This window comes from Mesoplodon densirostris, chromosome 1, assembly GCF_025265405.1.
Source record: "Mesoplodon densirostris isolate mMesDen1 chromosome 1, mMesDen1 primary haplotype, whole genome shotgun sequence".
NCBI classification, from domain to species: Eukaryota; Metazoa; Chordata; class Mammalia; order Artiodactyla; family Ziphiidae; genus Mesoplodon; species Mesoplodon densirostris.
In genome coordinates, this window is record NC_082661.1 from 101,093,445 (window position 1) to 101,103,129 (window position 9,685).

Here is a 9,685-nt window from a genome sequence, read left to right on the forward strand (position 1 = left end):
AGGATATTAAGTCAATTTCAGTAGTTGGTTAAATCGCTATTATACTAAAGGAAATAAGAATTGCATATAATCATTATAACAAACATATTTGCTGTATTTTCTCTAGGGATTCTAATATGAGTATATGTATACATATAGATATGTGTGTATACTTATATACTTTCATTATTTACTTATATCTAATAGTCATATATCAATATAACTCTTAAAGGAAATATAATGGCATACAGCCACATGCTAAAACATAATTAAAATAAGAGTGCACATTCTCTCCAGAGTTGTAAGTCTGACAACATCCAAATGTTTACTAAAATGTTTTCTAAAAAGTATATGCTCCCAGGCACATGAGTTAAATCCCTGAACAAATACAATACAATTTGTTCAATGCTGAACAAATACAATGCTGCAAAATGAAGCAGCTGGTATTACTTCTTAGAAATTAAAAATGTACTACTTTTAATATTTTCATAATGGGAGTTGAAAGTAACCTGAATTTTCAAACTCTAACACACATCTATAAGCAAATGTTACCTTATTCTGCATGTGTGAAAAAAAAAATCACTTTCCTTATAAAAAATAAAATCTTTCATTCACTTAGGAATAATCTCTGTATGTCACAAAGTTGATGTGCTGAATTTAGTCTTAGATGGAATATCTGCCTTACATTCATGTTACTAATCAGTGTTGAAATGTCATATTCACATTTTGCCTTTGAGTGCCCTTTGAAAACCATCATGTTATTAAGATATTTTTGACTGTTTTGCTCTTACAAATGTCCCCTTAAATCATGGAATAAGGCTGTTAAGCAAATGTGAAATAAGTCAACCATGAATTGTATGGCATATGGGCAATTTCCATTAAGGAAATTTGTATGTGGATAAAAGTAAAACTTTATAAAATGGAATATCAGAGTCTAAATAGATTTGGTGGATAACTATTATGAATGCTACACTTATCAAGTTCCATGAGCAAGCTGAATAATATTCCTAGGGTTTTATTCTGTGTCTTGAATAAGTGGTTTAAATATTAGCACTTAACTCTTTTTCCAAAAAATTAAAATATAGAGACAGTTTATATTTTATTTTGCAAAATACCATTTTACTTTAGCTATTTTAAAATTATAAATAATAGATTGGTTAATGAGGTTTTTGATGAATGATTGTTTTACAGACTGGTAACATTGATTTGCAAAACTTTTTTTGCTCAGTGTCGTAACAACCTTCCTTATTAGCCAAGCCTTGCTTACTAAGTAGTGATTCTCAATTGCAAATGTATGAGCCTTAGAGAAAAGCATTTTTTCATTCGTTTGCCCCTGATTGGACACTGGAATCATCGGAAGAGCTTTACAAACTACTGTTGGCTGGATCTCACCCCTAGAGATTCTGACTTAATTGATCTGTCTTGCTTCCTGGGTAGTTTGAAAAGTTCCCCAGGTGATTATTCTATGCAATAAAGGTTTAGAATCATTTCAGTCAACTCTTTCTAAAAATGATCAATTTGACTATGAAGATTATGTCTATAATATACATAAAATATTGAAACAAACAAACTGACTTCTGATTCGATGCAAAATTGGTGTGATTTATATCTTTTTTCAGATTTGAGTATAGTAACGGAAGAGGCACCTATAGGACACTGGTCATGGTGAGGAAATAGCAGGGGAAGGGGCGTGACCATCTGCAGGAGAGCGGGAAGGGAGAGCGAGCAGTGGAGGAATGGAGGGAGACAAGGACATGGTGGATAGAGACACTTCTGTTAAACTTTTTCTATCTTACAATCCTTTATCTTCTAATGGTTCATGTAAGGGTACAAATTATGTATAAATAATTGTATCTTGGAAGGAAAATAATAACAAAACACCAGCATTAAACAGTAGCTACTTTGCTGCTCCACCTTAAAAAAAGGACATTAGGGGGGCTTCCCTGGTGGTGCAGTGGTTGAGAGTTCACCTGCCGATGCAGGGGACGCGGGTTCGTGCCCCAGTTCGGGAAGATCCCACATGGCGCAGAGCGGCTGGGCCCGTGAGCCATGGCCACTAAGCCTGCGCGTCCGGAGCCTGTGATCCGCAATGGAAGAGGCCACAACAGTGAGAGGCCCGCGTACCGCAAAAAAAAAAAAAAAAAAAAAAAAAGGACATTAAATTGGAAACAAATCCTGCCTTTTGTGATTCTCTAGAAATAATGAGTTGTTTCTTGACCAAGGAAAAGCCAGGACTCAGACATTCATCTGTGATGTCACATCTCTCCAGGCAGCCATTCTAACAGTATGAAAATCAGATCCTTGATTCTGGCTTAAAAGTCACCTTCACTCTCCCTGAAAAATGAACTGTCAATTCAGAGGCAATCCTGAAGAGAAATGGTGATGGATGTGTTACAATACAAATGTTACACTTTAAATAATTTAAAATGTTGGGAAGGGGAAACAACAAGAACTCTCAGAGGCAAATTGGGAAGCCAGGTGGCCCAAAGAAACATGAATTTAAGCACAGTAGTTTTCTGAGGAAACTGGATTAGGCCATCCTTGTAAGGGAGATGGGCTGTCTAGGCTGGGCCAGGTGAATAGGGATGGCAGAAGGTGGAGTTGTAAAGAGTGAAAGAGATTTCCTTTTTCCCATCACTATGGGGGAGTGCCTGGAAAACTATTTAATACCTTAAACATTTGCCAAGTTACTTGAGTAATGTGAAAATGATACCTAACTCTATAGCTCAAGTACTGAAATTATTAAACATTATTTTTTCTCTTAAATGGTGTATTATGGAGGACAGTTGACTGAAAAGGGCAAGGGGCAAGAGTTAAAAAAAGAAAAACAGATGAACACAATGAAAACAGAGGCCTGATGTCAGAGAATTAGAGGTAAGAGTCTGACTAGGGCAGATTTCTGATGGACACCATGCCCAGGGTAGTCTGATTTATCATAGGTTTTGCCACTGATTTGAAATTTAACCTTCAGGCAAATTAAATGTGCAGAGACATTACCCTCTTTCTGTCCTAATTTCTTTCATCAGTATGCATTACAATTATTTGACCAGATCAATCAATTGGTCAATTGATTAAAATTATTTTCTTAGCACTTCATTTTCTGATCAATAGTCATCGTGCCTTAAAATGATTGTTATAAAAACAAGTAATTGAATGGCAATACCACCAAATAAATTATTTGGACTCCTCATTGAAGCACTATGTATAGTCATAAAAAAATAAAAATAAAGATAATTTTAAGCTGGAAATAACTCAAGCACCTATCAATAGTGTACTGCTTGAGTAAACTATAAAAAAACACCTACTGTGTAAAACTGTGCAGCTGGAATGAGTAGCCATTCTATGCAGCGACCATCAGGGTATGGAGAAAATTATGTAGACTATGCTGCAGGTTATCTAAGAAAGTTTGGATGTCCAAGTGTGTGTGGGTTTACTTTGTGAAACATCAGAGGTATTATCCCCCCAAATTTAAAAAGCTTATCAATGAAGGTGGGAGAGAATGGGTTATAGCTGAGAAGGTGAATTTCTTTGTATATATCCTACTTATATATTGAACTTTGGAATAATGTAAATATATTCTATAATTATAAAATAGAAGCAACTTTTTAAAATGAAAAATAACATGAAGGGAACATACGTGTGTATTTTATTTTAAAAAATACATACTAATTCATACGTATATTTCCTATATCTTGCAAATGAAAAGACCTAGAATCAATGACCAATAAGAATGAGTTCCTTTAGTGCCCTAACTATGGTCTCTCAATACCATTTTCCACTGAAAGGATCTAGGGTTCTTTGGAGAAGTGGTTGCTTCTCACTCTGAGACAGGAAATGTGTAAGATGAGCCTGGACATCTTGTCATAACAGAAAAATGTTGGCAAAGCCCAGAAGGATAATGTCTTTAGGACTCAGTCTAGCAAACTAGACTCTGACTATAGCTAAATATGGAATCATTTTAGCATCATTAAGGATAATAATGACAATGTATTAAAATACATAAAAATTGTTTAAATCCATGAATTCACAATGATAATAAAAATTTTTATTGGTTACTTTTTAAAGATGCTAAAAAGCCAAATATCTTGTAAATAGAGGGAAAGAATTGGGACTTACTCTGCCTTTTCTAAATAGCCTCTACTTCTAGTTAAGCAGAGTTGTTATGGGGTCATTCCTCCTTTTAGAAACAATTCTATCAGATAAAATAAGAGGAATGTTAAAATTAGAATCATCATTTTTCAATCTGTAATAAAGGGTGTAGGCAATGATTATCAGTGACTGGTAATATCACAAAAAGACAACCATAGACATGCTGGGCCTCCTGATGGAAATATACAACACCACTTAGAAAGTAGACCATCAGCAACACTTTAAAAATCTGATCAATTCTCCAGATTCACAAATTACAGGAGATACAGAGAAAGAAAATCATGCTAAAGACACTACTGGGATGCAATCAGCAAACCCCAAAGCTCTACAGAAAAAATAACCTAGAACTTCAACAAAAATTTAAGAAAAATTAGAGAGATGAAGTGCTAAACTCTACATTGAAAGACATTTCACTTAATCATAAAATATGGCCCTTTTTATTTACATTTCAAGGACAAAGTAAACTTTTAAAAAATAAAACAGTTGGGAAGTTTTTATAATATTAATTATAAAATATAATATTAATATTTTTAACATGTAATAATGATATTGTGACTATGTTTGATTAAAGAGCCCTCATGAAAAAAAAATTCAGTAAAAATTTCAGTTCAACCCTTAGAGCTTTTCTAAGAAGTACCCCAAAAGATAATTCAATGCATGGTAATAATTTTATATTAAAAATTCTACTTGCACAATTAATAGCACCAAAAATCACTGACTTATTTCAGATGCCACTTAGGCCTGCAGATTATTGTTGTTGTTTTCATCAGTAAATCGATATGGCAACATCCAGTGCCAGTAATTCAGAAATAGTTCCAAGCATTGTGGCTTTCTGGCAAATGTCCTTGCTGAATCTGACATACAGTCTACAAGTACCAAGAATTTATAATCTTTTATTGATTTATATGCTAACAAGGAATCTCCAGGCTGTTGGTGCCCATATTTGTGTTTTGGTCGGTAGACATACAAACATTTAATGTTGTGTAATTAATATGTGGGAAATAGACCCCAGAGTAACTGGAATACAAGAGAGTGAAATGGTAAATGAGAGCTGAAGCACATCTATTATCAATTAAGTGCCTTCTTTATGTTTTTCATTTAATCACCAAGGTCGTGAATTTATAAGACATTGATTTATATTATTTCCAGATATTTATAATTTTATAAATGCCTGAATGAGTATTTCTATACGTGTTTATGTATGTATGTATGTATATGAATTTATGGAAATGTGTGTGTGTGTGAGAGAGAGCAAGAGAGAGAGAGAAAGAGAGAAGCATCTCATGGTAGTGAAGAGCACAAATACTAAGGGTAGTTAGATTTTATTCCCTGTTTTGGCTCTGGCACTTACTAGTCATGCAGACTTGGCCAAATTACTGATACTCACTGATTCTCAATTTTCATGTCTTAAAATAAGGATGATAAAATCCCAACCTCATAGTCTTGCTCTGAGTATTAAGTGAGATGATGAATTTGTAGCCTTTACCACAGTTCCTGACACCTAGTCAGCACTTAGCAACTGATACCACAGTTAAACTAGGATGAATTATTTACATTGAAGTTTTTGAAATAAATTACTAGAGAGTACAATGTAGAAGGAGACTGAGAATGCATGGAGGAGATGGCTTATTTATTTATTTATTTTTGGTGTGCTATCATTTGCTTAATAGTGTTTTATTACATATGTGTATATATTGAATATCTCTATTAACATCAACAAGTAACTGGTAATAGGGCTTGCCTCTTTTGGGGGGAATCCTATTGGTAGACAGTGAAAGATGCAAAAGAGACTTGGTGAATCACTGGTATGAACTTTTGTGTGTGCCTTTTGAATTTTGAACCTTATATTCATAATAACTATTCAAAAATAGATTTTAATTTAAATAAAATATGCCTTAGGATCAGAGGATATTTAAAACATTTACACCAGATGTTCTTAGAAATGCTCCAACTCCTCAGCCTTATACACTTGGGCTCTGAGCTGGGCCACCATGTTAGTTAAAACAGTGAGAAAGCCCTATCGGTTAGTTTAGAAATGTTTCCAATTCTGAAATGGCATTAATGAGGGTCGATGGCTTATCTTTCAGATTTGAAGGACAAGCTTCCAAGAGTGGAGAGTGTTTAATTTTGAGGAAACTCTTCTTAATACTGTTCCTTTCTTTACTTGGATGATCTTTAGTAAGCCTGAAAAATTCTATCCCAAACCACTGATCCTGTAAAGAAGAGTCTAGACATCTATGAACACTCTCCTCTACCCTCACGAGAAGTAGCATGCATAAGGATCAAACTTGCTGTTCAGGTTAGTCATAAGCCAGGATCCTCAGATTAGAACTCATTCAAATATTTTCATAGGAAAGTACATGTTATGCAACAAAGTGTCTCTAAGAACACAGAGGGATCAATATCTGGTCCCATATCTCGTATGTCATAAGCTAAACAAAGTTTCTAGAAGTTCTATTTACAAATGATTTCAAAATATTTTAAAATGGTGTCAGCTTTACTGTTATTATTTGTTTCACTTTACTGCAACAAATTACATTGATTATAATGAAAATTCCAAACCTCATTTTGAGCAATCTCTGTAAAGCTCAATTCTTCCCTTAAAAAAATTCAGATATTAGACTAAAGTAGTGTTTCACAAACTTTTTAGTCATTCATGTAACACCTATATGGTTTTTACCATATCTGAGCACCACCTGTTATTATTTACAAAATTATATTTTCTTCAAACTGACTCAATATTTTCTTTAAAATTTTTAAAAAAGGAAAATGTATATTTTTACTACAAACAGTGGTAGAAGTAACCAAATTTGGAAAACAAAATTACTTATATATTAAAAAAATTTGTATACCAAATGAAAACAATACATTATTTTGATATAAAAAAATAAGATGATGATTACATCAATGTCCCTCTATCACGGAATTTTATAAGACCTTGCGTAGTCCATGCCTTAATTACCCTTCTACCTTATTCCCTCATCATGCTGCACTTCACTCTCTCTTGCAGGGAAATGTCATTCAATTCTGTGTACTTTTCATGATTCCTCATCACATGGCTTTTGCATTTATCATGACTTCTACCTGGATATTCTTTCCCCCTTTCTATGTCTAGTTAATGATCATTCTTTACACCTTAGTTGGAGCATTACTTTTTAAAAGAAGTCTTCTCTAATCTCTCTGATCATGTCAAATTGCCCTATTACAGGTTTTCCTAGTTAGCTTTTGTCAAATTAGTGATTTTTCATTCATTTTTGAGACTATTTGACTAATTTCTCTTCCGTTAGTGTCTAACTTTCAAGAGGGTAGTGATTAGGAATGGTTATGCATATCATTTTGTCTCCAGCAATTAATATCATGCCCAACTCACGATAAATGCTGAAAATATTTTAAGTAAATGAATGAAAGAATAAACATGTTTTCACCACATTTTTGAAAACATAAGCAAATTTCTATATATATTTTTAGAATAACCACGCCCTTTACTCCCCTTACTCTGTATTAATCTCACTCCTAACTGTGTTGATTTGGATTTGATAACTAGCCAAATGACAATTAAATATGGATTTTGAGATATTGCTATATTTTTCCAGAGAAAGGCTGTGTTTGCTTTCTCAGATGAGAGGAGATTGTCAAGGTGATTTTGTAGTTCAAAATTTTGATTTTCAGAATTCTTGAGTCTGCCAAGTGCTCCCAGGCAGTGCCATTACAATACTGGCACACCATTGTTTTCAGTTTAGATCTCTAGTTTGACTTAAAGGTATGTGTAGTTTGTAAATTCAACAAATAAATCACATGATCATTGAAATAAAACTGAAAGTTCCTCCATGGACCATCTAAAATCATATCATATACTTCCATAATCATGAATGCCAGACTGAAGGATGGTTTTCAAGGTCATATTACTTCATATTTATGAAGATTTTTGGTGTACAAGGCATTTTCACATATGTTATATGTTTTGATTTTTTCGTAAGTATGAAGAGTTGGGCAGAGCAAGTGTCTATATCCCATTTAATAAATGTGAAGGGTTAGTGAAATAGCCAAGATCTTATTGATATTTTATGGTAGGTTTCTGGTTCCAAGACTCATACTATCTTTGAGTTAGAAGGGACTGGTGATTAAAGTAGAGTAGATATTAAAGAAAGTCAAGGCACTTTGAAGTTAGTATTGGGAGTACATCCATAGAGATGAAAAATTGTGCATAGCAATGGAAGGAGTTTAGTTAGAAAAGAATCAAAGGTACAAGGTACCAAAGATTTCAGTGAATGATGGGGAGGGATTGGAGTATTTGTAGATAGAAACAATAAAGAGAGACAATAATATAACAACTTACAGTATAGTCAAATTAAGTAAGCCTCAAAGAAGATATTTAGTGATTCAAAGAGAATATCAAGATTATCTCCTAGAAGACATATAGATGGCTGAGAGGCCCATGAAAAGATGCTCAACATCACTAATTATTAGAGAAATGCAAATCAAAACTACAATGAGGTATCACTTCATGCCGGTCAGAATGGCCATCATCAGAAAATCTACAAAAATAAATGCTGGAGAGGGTGTGGTGAAAAGCAAACCCTCCTGCACTGTTGGTGGGAATGTAAATTGATACAGCCACTATGGAGAACAGTATGGAGGTTCCTTAAAAAACTAACAATAGAACTACCATATGACCCAGCAATCCCACTACTGGGCATATACCCTGTGAGAAAACCGTAATTCAAAAAGAGACATGTACTACAATGTTCATTGCAGTTCTATTTACAATAGCCAGGACATGGAACCAACCTAAATATCCATCGACAGATGAATGGATAAAGATGAATGTGGCACATAGATACAATGGAATATTACTCAACCATAGAAAGAAACGAAACTGAGTTATTTGTAGTGAGGTGGATGGACCTAGAGTCTGTCATACCGAGTGAAATAAGTCAGAAAGAGAAAAACAAATACTGTATACTAATGCATATATAAATGGAATCTAAAAAAAAAATGGTACTCATGAACCTAGTTGCAGGGCAGGAATAAAGAGGTAGACATAAAGAATGGACTTGAGGGACTTGGGGTGGGAGGGGGAAGCTGGGGCAAAGTGAGAGTAGCATGGACATATATACACGACCAAATGTAAAATAGCTAGTGGGAAGCAGCCACATAGCACAGGGAGATCAGCTCAGTGCTTTGTGACGACCTAGAGGGGTGGGATAGGGAGGGTGGGAGGGAGGCTCAAGAGAGAGGGGATATGGGGACATGTGTATGCATATGGCTGATTCACTTTGTTATGCAACAGAGACTAACACAGTATTGTGAAGCAAGTATACTCCAATAAAGATCTATTAAAAAAAAGAAAAAAAATTATCTCCTAATCAGATGTACATGAATCACAGGAAAAGTAGGGTTCTAGACTCCAGGAATCTGTAAGAGAATCAACAACTTTAAGGGAGATGCCGGCGATAGTTACGCCCAGGAAGTTCGGGGACCATCCTAGGAAATATATGAGGCTATTTCCCTGTCAGATGGGAGGGGAATACAATGAAGAGAGTGGAAGATGGTAAGG